This window comes from Panthera pardus, unplaced genomic scaffold, assembly GCF_024362965.1.
Source record: "Panthera pardus isolate Hobbes unplaced genomic scaffold, ASM2436296v1 HiC_scaffold_13, whole genome shotgun sequence".
Classification (NCBI taxonomy): Eukaryota; Metazoa; Chordata; class Mammalia; order Carnivora; family Felidae; genus Panthera; species Panthera pardus.
Genome location: NW_026526688.1, coordinates 23,632,402 through 23,644,807, shown reverse-complemented (window position 1 = coordinate 23,644,807; position 12,406 = coordinate 23,632,402).

The following is a 12,406-nucleotide window of genomic DNA, read 5'->3' as shown; positions in this document are numbered from 1 at the left end:
TTTTCAAAAGCACTGTCCTAAATCAAACCAATAATTTTTTTTTAAATCCTTCAACTATCAGTAGTCTTCTTTTATTTAACTGCTGAGAAAATAAAGACATGATCACGTGATATCAACATACTCTGCCAGGTCTGTGTTTAGGAAAATAACACCTTCAAATAGAGGTTATATGTCAGCACCCAAACAGTGCATGTAGACTTGTTTATGATACACTTAATATTATCCTAATATTCTAAACTCAAAGCAGATTTAGAATTATTGGTCACTTAATTTAGCTCCCCATGTTGATTCTATAGACCTAATGCACAACCTCCATCTGACCCATGTACTAGATAGTGTTATGTGACCCATGTACTAGATAGTCTTATGTGACCCATGTAATAGATAGTGTTATGTGACCCATGTAATATTCAGTGTTCTGTGAATCTTATTCATGCAGAAACTGCTATTGTCCAAATGTTTGTGTCTCCCTAAAATTCATATGTTGATATTCTAACCCCCGACGTGATGGTATTAGGAAGTGAAACCTTGAGAGGTCATTAGGTAATGAAAGTGAATCCCTCATGAATGGGATTAGTCCCCTTATAACAGAGGCCCCAGAGAGATCACTCGTGCCTTCTACCACCTCAAGTGACAGCAAGAAGATAGTAAGTCACTGACACCAAGTCCTGTGGACTTCCCATCCTCCAGACTGTGAGAAATAAATTTCTGTTGTTTGTAAGCCCCTCAGTATGTGGTATTTTTGTTTTAGCGCCCTGAAAGGACAAAGACAGGGACACAGTGGCAGATTTAGTATGAAAATGTAAGGAAAGCAGGGCTACGAGATCCATCCTTGTGAGTGGGTCCACCCAGCACTCTCCTACTTGCCTGAGAACAGCGGACCCTCCAATTTAAATCCCTATCAAACAGGCCTGTCAAAAGGACCCCAAATATTTTGTCCCATTTTATGATGCCACACGTACAAAGATAGATGAACAGATACATTTAACCGAATAACCTATTTCTATTTATGGCGCATGAATTATTGAATGACTTGACCCAGACACCTAAAATATTGCTCAGCCTTTTTTGCCTAACCCCACAGGCATCTGCACTATGGATTCTTTTCTTATTGACCTCTCCAGAAAATTCACCATTTGACGTGGGTCAATTTGTGGCTGTGAGCTATCAATCCAGAAATGATGACATAAAGCAGTGCTTTATATAATGTCACTACACAATAAAGCATGAAACAGAATTCCTCTCTTTGGCAACTAAGCATCTGTTAATAACAGATGGGCTCCCCAGATACAGTGAGTATATAAGGCAATAATAAATGGCAAGTGCTTTCTTCATGTGGTTGGTAGGACTTGGTAGCTTTTTGGATGTTCTGATTTTCAGAGCACTTTTATAGTAAGAATTCTACGTTTGTTTTATACCTGATTTTTTTTTATTTTTGGCTACATTTATTTTGCGGTTCTGTCTCATTAAGAAATACTGATTTCCAGTGTACTTGCCCCTCTCCTTGGCATTCTAACTATACGAACCATATAATACGCGCGTGTATTTGTTGGTGTGTGAATATGTGAGAGAGTACCATTTCTTCTGCATGAAGCATTTGATTAAAACCTTTCAAATCAAAGTGGTGAGTAGTGATATAGCAAGGGAATTGTTCCCATGGAAAGCTTCCTCACTCGTGGGCAATAGATCCTGTCTTGTTTTCCTGGATTAGTATCTAAGCATAGAGGAGAGCAAAAGAGGAGATAAAATACGTAAGACTTGCCACGACATTCTACATCAAGTATTGCAGTATGATTGGAAAATATTCTTTGGGCACTGACATAAGCCTTTGGAATTAAGCACATTTTTATTCATATCTAGTCTGGCACTAATTTATGAGAGTTTTAGATAACAATATTTTCCTTGCAAGGTAATTGAGATATTAGAGATAATATGTATAAACCATTTGGTAGCACTAATAATCCATTAATATAAAATATGCAATGTAAGAAGAAAAGTACCTGATATAGAGTATCATCTTAGCAGTTACTATTAAGCCTTTTAATATTACTCTTTAACATGTGTCTAAACTAAGATTAGAAATGTATGAAATCTTGCTTGTCAAGAGGGATTTTTTTTACATCTTGGGCCTGCTATTAGTTCATGGATTTTTTTATTAATATTTTCTTTAAAATGTCATTTACACTAAACTGCTTTCACATTTTTCCCTATACTTATGTTCTGATGGGTGTTAAATTGTTTTTGAAAAGAAAATGAAATATTCATTGAGATAGTTTGTCAAATATTTTGTTTTATCTCAACAAAATAATCTGCATGAATCATAAATTTCCCTTTAATAAGAATTTTAAGCCATAAGTTATGCTTATTCATATTTTCTTGTTTTCCCTTTTTAAGATCTCATTATATTGACCAAAAAAGTAATTTAAGGATTAGAAGACTCTGGGGTCTGGAATAAAACTGCATTCCACTGTCAGAGATTAAAATGATAACCTTCAAAGCTTCAATATTATAATAGGTAAGAGAGTAGAATCAGATATGTTGGTAAATAATTCTCAGAAGGAAATATTAAATCATGCTATATGTCCTTATAAATGTAAAATAAATCTGTGCTTATAAATGTAGAAGATCTTACATTATATTCAAGTAGGAAAAATTAATTCTGTAATTAAGGAAGCCATGTACAATTTTTAATTCCAAATTTCCCTTTCATCAAGCACAACAGATTTATTTAGTCTCAACTATGTACCACACACTACACTAAGTGATCTGAGAGATACAATAATGAGTAATACGTACCATCTGCCTTCAAAAAGTTTATCATTTAGTATAGAAGAGAAAGGTATACTAGTGAGTATCTTGGCCAGGGAGAAAAGTGGGGTGTGGGAATGGTGGTTTATGATCTCTGAGGTGCTTTTTAAAGTTTTTTTAAGTTTATTTATTTATTTTGAGAGAGACTGAGACAGCACGAATGGGAGAGGGGCAGAGAGAGAGAGGGACACCGAGAATCCCAGAACTTGAGGCTCGAACTCCCAGAACTGTGAGATCATGACCTGATCTGAAACCAAGGGTCACTTTACTGACTGAGCCACCCAGGCACCCCTCTGAGGTGCTTTTTAAATCTACGTGTGACACCTCCACTAAGATAGGAATATGTTCCCCACAATGAAGATGCTACTGAATCATTCCTGTCTCAGCCAATGAGAATCCGTGCCATGATGTATCCCTATTATGGATAGGGTATCAGAACTGTTGAGTTTGTTAATGTTAAAAAGAAAAGGTGGGGTTGAAAGCAAGAATGATTTGGTTAAGTAGAATTCAAGATAGAACATATCTGTTGCACTATGTAGTTTACTGTTTTCTCATATTTGTTCTCAAGGCAGTAGAATTACCTGCCCCCATTTACTATTCAGCATCTCGTGTTTAACAGATTCAGTAATTGACTTTGACTTTTCCATTTACCCTTTCAGATCAGATGCTCCCCCCAGTTTACCTGTTAGTACATCTCTACTTTATGTCCGGATTTTAATTAGGAGGTGACTTTTTCAAAGGAGGCAATCACTTTTAATTTTAGAAGTCAGGAAAGATCAGGATAAGCTTCACATAGCAGGACGATTTTTAGGGTTCAATAAATAGAGACGAAAATGTAGGCAGAGGATATAGTATAAAAAAATTTTTTTTTGAAAAACAAAGTATTCAGGATTTAATATTGTAATGTGAGTGGAGAATACACAAAAATAAAGAAGTAATGGGCCATCAGTTTGAAAGGAGAAATTATAATCGGACTTTGGGTTGGATATACATAATTTAATTTATTAGGCAATGGCGGGTCATTTTGCATGGAGAATTCAGTGATTAAATCTGTGCTGTGGGAAGATTGACATGGAAGTAGGTTGTGAAAAATCAGGATGGATACATAAATTATATTGTGAAGAAATGGGAACAATAGAGACAACGTGGGAAACAGTGTGCAAGTTCCAGTCAGAGGAACCAGTAATTGACAAACAGAATAGACAGGAAAGAAAAAAGAAATCCAGAGGAAAAGAGGAAGGGTTTTTGGATCTATACATGTGGCTACTTGTTGGTGGAATGATGGGAAAGTGCATGCCACAGCAAACAACACGACTCTTTCTTTGACAGTTCCTGCCCGGGTGACTGAGAGAATGATGCTATCATAAATCCAAATTTCAACATCGGGAGAGAGAATTGGTTTGGGAAAAATAGAATGAGTTTACTTTTATATCTCTTAAGTTTAAGGTGGTAGTAAAAAATCCAGTGGAATATAAACACAGATCTGACAGCTGGAAATGCAAGATAAGCACTCTGTGGAGAGCGAGTGTGGAAAGAGGAGACCTGGGGGGTGAACACATTGGGAACAGAGAGGGGGGAAGATGGCGACGACAATGGTGACAGCAGTGATGGTAAAAATTAAACAAACTTAAGGAAAGCAAATACATGGAATGTGGAAAAAGCAAGAAGAGCAAGCAGAAAAGAGAAAAAGTTAAAAAAAAATAAGTGGGAAAAATAGGTTAATGTTCTTGAAACAGGGGAAACTCAGAAAGGCAGGCGGAGGTGGTGACCACAGATGAGGGAGGAGGCCGGTGGAGTTAAACGGGGAACAGGAAGTCATCACGAAAGAGGTGGGCTAATAAGTTAAATGGTAAGAGATGGAGGGGGGCCTGGGTGGCTCAGTTGGTTAAACTTCTGACTTCAGCTCAGGTCACGATCTCACGGTTTGTGAGTTTCAGCCCTGCATCGGGCTGTGTGCTGTCAGCACAGATCCCACAGAGCCGACTTCAGATCCTCTGTCCCTGTCCTCTTGCTGCGCCCTTCCCCCTCTCAAAAATAAATAAACATTAAAAAAAAAAAAACCACAAGAGGTGGAAAGGTGGCCATGAAGTGCAGGCAGCAAAGGCAAACTTTTTCAAGAGGCGTGGCAAGGAAGAAAAGAGAGGAAGAATGATAACTTGAGGGAGAGGTTGTTTTCAGAGAGTGGAGACCTAAATACTTGCGTTTGCAGGCAGAGGGTGGCAACACAAACACAGGAAGAAATACACACTAGCAGAGAGCTCTGTTAGAGTCACTCACCAAGCACATTATGCAGAGCAAATAAGGATTGGGAATAGATAGCACATGGGTCCGAAGTGGTCAGAAGGAGAGCATGGCAAAAGAGTGGAAGGATTTGAAAGGAAGATGTGTAAAGTTATAAGGCTTCAGAGAAAAAGGTTGCCATGATCGCAGAAAAGTAGAAGCAACACCTTCTTCCGAGAGGGAGAGAATAGATCGTTGAGATGGAGTTTAAACACAGTGGGACACATTTGTGGGAAATGACTACGGTTGGTAGGATTAACAATCAATAAGCGTTAAACAAGAAACTGCCAGAGATGGGAAGGAGCTCACATCTCAAGTCCCTTAGTCATGTCCAGATGCGGAGCGTTTGTAGAGGACGCTTGGGATGCTTTGGTGAGGTACCGCTATATAACATTTGCTACAGCTACAATCAAGTCACCACTGTCAGAAGGAGAAAGACACACAGAATCTGCATGGGATACTGCCGACAGATGGAGTGCTAAGGAGGTCACACAATATACCGTCATTTCACATATGCCAAATCATGAACTCCTAGAAGTAAGAAAGCTGGTGGCAGCAGTGATCACGACACATCACACCATTTGGGTTGCTGGATGCATCTTGTTTACATAAGTGGTTCATTGTGCCTACGGATGGGTTTTCTGCTCAAATGAAAGGAGAGAGTGCAATATTTTGACAAGTGTCCGTTTATTTCCATCACTAGTATCCTTAGGGTCCTGCAGGTTTGGCTTGCCAAACATTTTTACTAATACGAGTGTTCAGTTAAAGTATATCATCATCTTATCCTGCTGTCCTTACTAACAGGATAATGTAGAAGTCCCATCTTACTTTATATTTTTTACTCACTTTTCTTTAAAAAGGTAACAAGGAACCCCCAAACTTTTCCCCACATAATGAAAAGTTATTTAAAGTTATTTTGCACTCTGGAAGCCTTAAATTTGACCAGACATTCAGGAACTCTTAATTCTGATGTTTCCAAACTTGAAACTTGCAAAATGTTCTACATGGCCACAGTGTCATAGTAACTGATGATATTTCTTAAGAAGACATCAGTCATACTAAAGCCAGGGTCAGCGAAACCTTGAATGAAACTCAAGACTTTCTTCAGAAATACACTGAGAAACGTAACCCCTGCATTTTTCTAACGACGTCATACAAGTTAGCAAATGACTAAAAAACAAAGTCCTGAAGACTGTCATTTACAACGTTGACACGGTTCGGGTCTTCAAAGCAGTAACTTAATTCACATCTGAAAATTAACGTAAATCGTGTTTATATGTAAAATAATGTAGAATAATGTAGAAATGATGTAGAAACGATGTAACGTTAAGGGAAAAAAGTACTAAGTCGAGAATCAAGTAATGTGGCTTTATTCTGACTCTTCTGACTCTTACAGAAAATACTTAATTTGTTAGGTAAATTATAAGAATTCATTGGTTCAACAATATTTATTGAACATGTTCTGTGGGATAGTCATTTAAAGAGGAGAAACAGAGGTGCCTGAGTAGTTCAGTTGGTTGAGCTTCTGAAGTCGGCTCAGGTCATGATCTTGCCGTTCACCAGTTCAAGCCCTGCTTCAGGGCCCATTTCAAATCTTCTGTCCCCTCTCTTTGCCCGTCCCCCACTTGCTTGAGCTCTCTCTCTCTCTCACCCTCTCTCTCCCTCTCTCTCTCTCTCTCTCTCTCTCCCCCTCTCAAAAATAAATAAACATTAAGAAACAAAGTATTTAAAAAATCTCAAACTCCTGTTCAAAGGGAAGTTCTCTCCTTCATCCACTGTGTCCTTTCCTTTCCCTCATCCCCATGGTCATACATGCTCTTTCTTCCCTGTGCTGACCCATTGGTATTGGAGCAGAGAGAAAGCTCTCCTTGGGAGAGTGTCCACAATACATTATTGTGCCCTTGTTTAGCTCATGTTTTTAGGTTCATTGAGAAAGAGAAGAGGACTCAAAGGGCCCTGTGGTCCATCCAGGGACTCAATCCTAATCAGCACCCCAGACCCTGAAAGTGCCTTATAAGCTTCAGCTACATTTTTTTGCCTGGCATCCATTGAACAGCTGTATGCTTTAGTCTTTCAAGGGTCCAGTGTCTTTGTCTTCCTATAATGCTCCCATGCAAAATTCCATCCTCCAATGTCATCACATCGGGGCCTGTGGTCATATGCAGGAGTGACCTCCTACCTGCCTCACAGCCTCAGAACTCAAGGGGGCCATCTGTTTTCTCTCACTTTGATTCGGCATCCCACAATCCTATCTCTTCATCTATCATTTCTCTGGTAGCACCTGGGCAAACTAGCGACCGTGGAGCTAAGCAGATTTCCAGCAAGGATGGAGCCTATCCCTCTTGGGGATACAACAAACTTTAAGAGTGATTCTTTTGAAGCCCCACTTCTTTAACTTTGGGGGAAAAACCCAGGTGAGCATACCTCTCATTACCCCTCCAGTGGGCAAAGGCAAGGCGGTAGACTTTCCTGATGAACATTGTACTCTGTGTTCCTTGTCCTTCCATGACTCTACATGGTGAAGAATGCCATTCCACTCATCCAGTCACAGCCTGTCTCACCTGATGGGTAACTGGAGTCTGGTGCTGAGAAAGGGGCCCTCTTTCAAATCAGCCCAAGCAAATTTAGTAACTTTGTTCTCAAGAGGCCTCGAAATCTTTCCACTGTCCAATAAAACATTAAATTCCAATAAAATTCTGGGGAAAACAAAGAATTCAAGCAGTACCTTATGTCACATATAGGTCCTTGAAAATGTCCACTAAATTTAGCCATGGTTTAGTAGCCACACTTAAATCCCTTTTACACTATTTGCTTTTTACTAACAATAATATTAATAAATTTTTACATGGTGGGCAAGAAGCAAGAAGCCAAGAAGCAAGATAAAAGTCATCTTCAAATGATCATACATACATATTAAAAACAGATTAGTAACTTTAAATTTACATTGATAACATGAATTTAAGTGGTCAAACTTAAAGCATGTGACATCTTTGGAAATTTCAAGGTACAACATTTAAGAATTATCTGCAAGTTAGAGATGGCTGAATTTTCTTTTTTAATTTTTTATATTTTTTTAATATATGAAATTTACTGTCAAATTGGTTTCCATACAACACCCAGTGCTCATCCCCAAAGATGCCCTCTTCAATGCCCATCACCTCCCCTCCCCTCCCTCCCACCCCCCCATCAACCCTCAGTTTGTTCTCAGTTTTTAAGAGTCTTTTATGCTTTGGCTCTCTCCCACTCTAACCTCATTTTTTTCCTTCCCCTCCCCCATGGGTTTCTGTTAAGTTTCTCAGGTGAAAACATATGGTATCTGTCTTTCTCTGTATGGCTTATTGCACTTAACATCACACTCTCCAGTTCCATCCACGTTGCTACAAAGGGCCATATTTCATTCTTTCTCATTGCCACGTAGTACTCCATTGTGTATATAAACCACAATTTCTTTATCCATTCATCAGTTGATGGACATTTAGGCTTTTTCCACAATTTGGCTATTATTGAGAGTGCTGCTATAAGCATTGGGGTACAAGTGCCCCTATGCATCAGTACTTCTGTATCCCTTGGGTAAATTCCTAGCAGTGCTATTGCTGGTCATAGGGTAGGTCTATTTTTAATTTTTTGAGGAACCTCCACACTGTTTTCCAGAGTGGCTGCACCAGTTTGCATTCCCACCAACGGTGCAAGAGGGTTCCCGTTTCTCCACATCCTCTCCAGCATCTATAGTCTCCTGAATTGTTCATTTTGGCCACTCTGACTGGCATGAGGTGATATCTGAGTGTGGTTTTGATTTGTATATCCCTGATGAGGAGAGACGTTGAGCATCTTTTCATGTGCCTGTTGGCCATCTGGATGTCTTCTTTAGAGAAGTGTCTATTCATGTTTTCTGCCCATTTCTTCACTGGATTATTTGTTTTTCGGGTGTGGAGTTTGGTGAGCTCTTTATAGATTTTGGATACTAGCCCTTTGTCCGATATGTCATTTGCAAATATCTTTTCCCATTCTGTTGGTTGCCTTTTAATTTTGTTGACTGTTTCCTTTGTTGTGCAGAAGCTTTTTATCTTCATGAGGTCCCAATAGTTCATTTTTGCTTTTAATTCCCTTGCCTTTGGGGATGTGTCAAGTAAGAAATTGCTGCGGCTGAGGTCACAGAGGTCTTTTCCTGCTTTCTCCTCTAGGGTTTTGATGGTTTCCTGTCTCACATTCAGGTCCTTTATCCATGTTGAGTTTATTTTTGTGAATGGTGTAAGAAAGTGAGCTAGTTTCATTCTTCTCCATGTTGCTGTCCAGTTCTCCCAGCACCATTTGTTAAAGAGACTGTCTTTTTTCCATTGGATGTTCTTTCCTGCTTTGTCAAAGATGAGTTGGCCATACGTTTGTGGGTCTAGTTCTGGGGTTTCTATTCTATTCCATTGGTCTATGTGTCTGTTTCTGTGCCAATACCATGCTGTCTTGATGATGACAGCTTTGTAGTAGAGGCTAAAGTCTGGGATTGTGATGCCTCCTGCTTTGGTCTTCTTCTTCAAAATTACTTTGGCTATTTGGGGCCTTTTGTGGTTCCATATAAATTTTAGGATTCCTTGTTCTAGCTTTGAGAATGCTGGTGCAATTTTGATTGGGATTGCATTGAATGTGTAGATAGCTTTGGGTAGTATTGACATTTTAACAATATTTATTCTCCAACCCATGAGCACGGAATGTTTTTCCATTTCTTTATATCTTCTTCAATTTCCCTCATAAGCTTTCTATAGTTTTTAGCATACAGATTTGTACATCTTTGGTTAGATTTATTCCTAGGTATTTTATGCTTCTTGGTGCCATGGTGAATGGGATCAGTTTCTTTATTTGTCTTTCTGTTGGTTCATTATTAGTGTATAAGAATGCAACGGATATCTGTACATTGATTTTGTATCCTGCAACTTTGCTGAATTCATGTATCAGTTCAAGCAGACTTTTGGTGGAGTCTATCGGATTTTCCATGTATAATATCATGTCATGTGCAAAAAGCGAAAACTTGACTTCATCTTTGCCAATTTGGATGCCTTTGATTTCCTTTTGTTGTCTGATTGCTGATGCTAGCACTTCCAACACTATGTTAAACAACAGCGGTGAGAGTGGACATCTCTGTCGTGTTCCTGATCTCAGGGGAAAGCTCTCAGTTTTTCCCCATTGAGGATGATATTAGCTGTGGGCTTTTCATAAGTGGCTTTTATGATGTTTAAGTATGTTCCTTCTATCCCGACTTTCTCGAGGGTTTTTACTAAGAAAGGATGCTGATTTTGCCAAATGCTTTTTCTGCATCGATTGACAGGATCATATGGTTCTTATCTTTTCTTTTATTAATGTGATGTATCACATTGATTGATTTGTGAATGTTGAACCAGCCCTGCATCCCAGGAACGAATCCCAGTTGATCATGGTGAATTATTCTTTTTATAAGCTGTTGAATTCAATTTGCTAGTATCTTATTGAGAAATTTTGCATCCATATTCATCAGGGATATTGGCCTGTAGTTCTCTTTTTTTACTGGGTCTCTGTCTGGTTTAGGAATCAAAGTAATACTGGCTTCATAGAACGAGTCTGGAAGTTTTCCTTCCCTTTCTATTTTTTGGGATAGCTTGCGAAGGATAGGTATTGAGATGGCTGAATTTTCAACCTGTTCTGGCAAAGTAGGGAATTATTGTGGTTATTTGGATGGGCCTCAAAAGTTATTTTTTGAAACTAGAAAAGTACATATAAGATATGATTTATGTAAATAATGTATTTTATTTTTTCATTATTTAACTCTACCTATTATTTAGAGATTATAAAGGTATTTCTTCCACTGCAATTTTTTGCAGAAGATAGGTGCTTAAAATTTTGAATTATCATTTTTTAATAATATCAGTTTTAATTATAATTTTTACTCTATATCAAATGAGAATAAGTTATTTACCAAACTTGAACTATCCTATTAAAAAGTAAACAAGCAGCAAATTATCCAAAAAAAAAAAAAAATCAACTAATGCATATTATATTTTAAGCAGTTTTTCTTCCACAACTTTTTATCTACTATTCAAACCAAAGTGAAAACAGGAGTAAAATGTTTCTATACTAAACACTAGTGCAGAGCTAATCAATCGGACTTCATTTATAAAAACTCTAAATGCACATATAATACATTTATACATAATCAAGTCAAATGTATCACTTGAAATATGAGTGAAAATCTTATTTATGAAATTTCAAGAGGATTGTATCTTCATAAATAGTTTTCCTTAAATATCAACTTGTTAAAACACTAATGTTATTTCCTCAATGCATTCTATATCTGGATTCCAGTATCTGGAGTATGAGGTGGGAAACATTTCAACCAGGAAAATTCTTTCCTAGAGAAAGCACAGAAAACTCAGATATCAGAATATTAATGCTCCTAGAGGCACCATGCCATTTTAACACTTGAGGAAAATAGAAACAGAAACTCCCTGCAGTCTTAGCCCCGCATTTGGCAAACTTACTAGTGAAGATATTATGTGAGGTAAACAAAAGCTGTACAATCACAACTCAACAACTAGCCATGATGGGTAAGTAATGTAGCAGTTTAACGTTTAGCTGAGATAACTTGAAAGACTGAGATTTATATAATTTGTATCATCTGAATGTGCTTGAAGTGTTTAGACAGCTCTAACATGAATGCCCATGTCTCTTAGTTGTAGAAAGTATTTTTTCTTATACCTTTGTGAAAGTAAATTTGTTAATAGTAGGCTAATACAAATGTTTCACTCTGTTTGGGGGAGAGATAATATTACAACCAATAACTATCCTGTATGCAGGTGTTCCTGGGGGGCAGAACCGGTCTGTAAACACTCTGTACACACAATGATTCTTTGTCTGGCATTGTATGTTCGATTGTAATATCTTTCCAAAATGATCAGGGAACATGTTGGTAATGCCTAAAAATGCACATCAAACAGTAAGTGAGCAAATAAATAAGTGAAGACATTAGTTCTGCCTTCAGAAAGAAAATTAGTTTCATGACTTCATGGCCATACCACTCACTAACTTTATTTTTTGCCCAAAATATTCTTATTCCATTTGATCACCTATTTTACAGAGAACTGACCTAAATGTCCCTGTGGCAAATTAGAAGGGTGAAAAATGTGTACACTGATTAATTCCAAGGAATAGATTTCAGGGTGTGAATGCCATTACAGAGCAGGATTTTCAAAAATATTTTTCAACAGTGGCAATACCAGTTTTCACCCTTGATAAACGAGCACAAACTGAGGTCTCCTTCCTCAGCACAAAAACCTAGAAATAAAGATAGTTTTAAAAA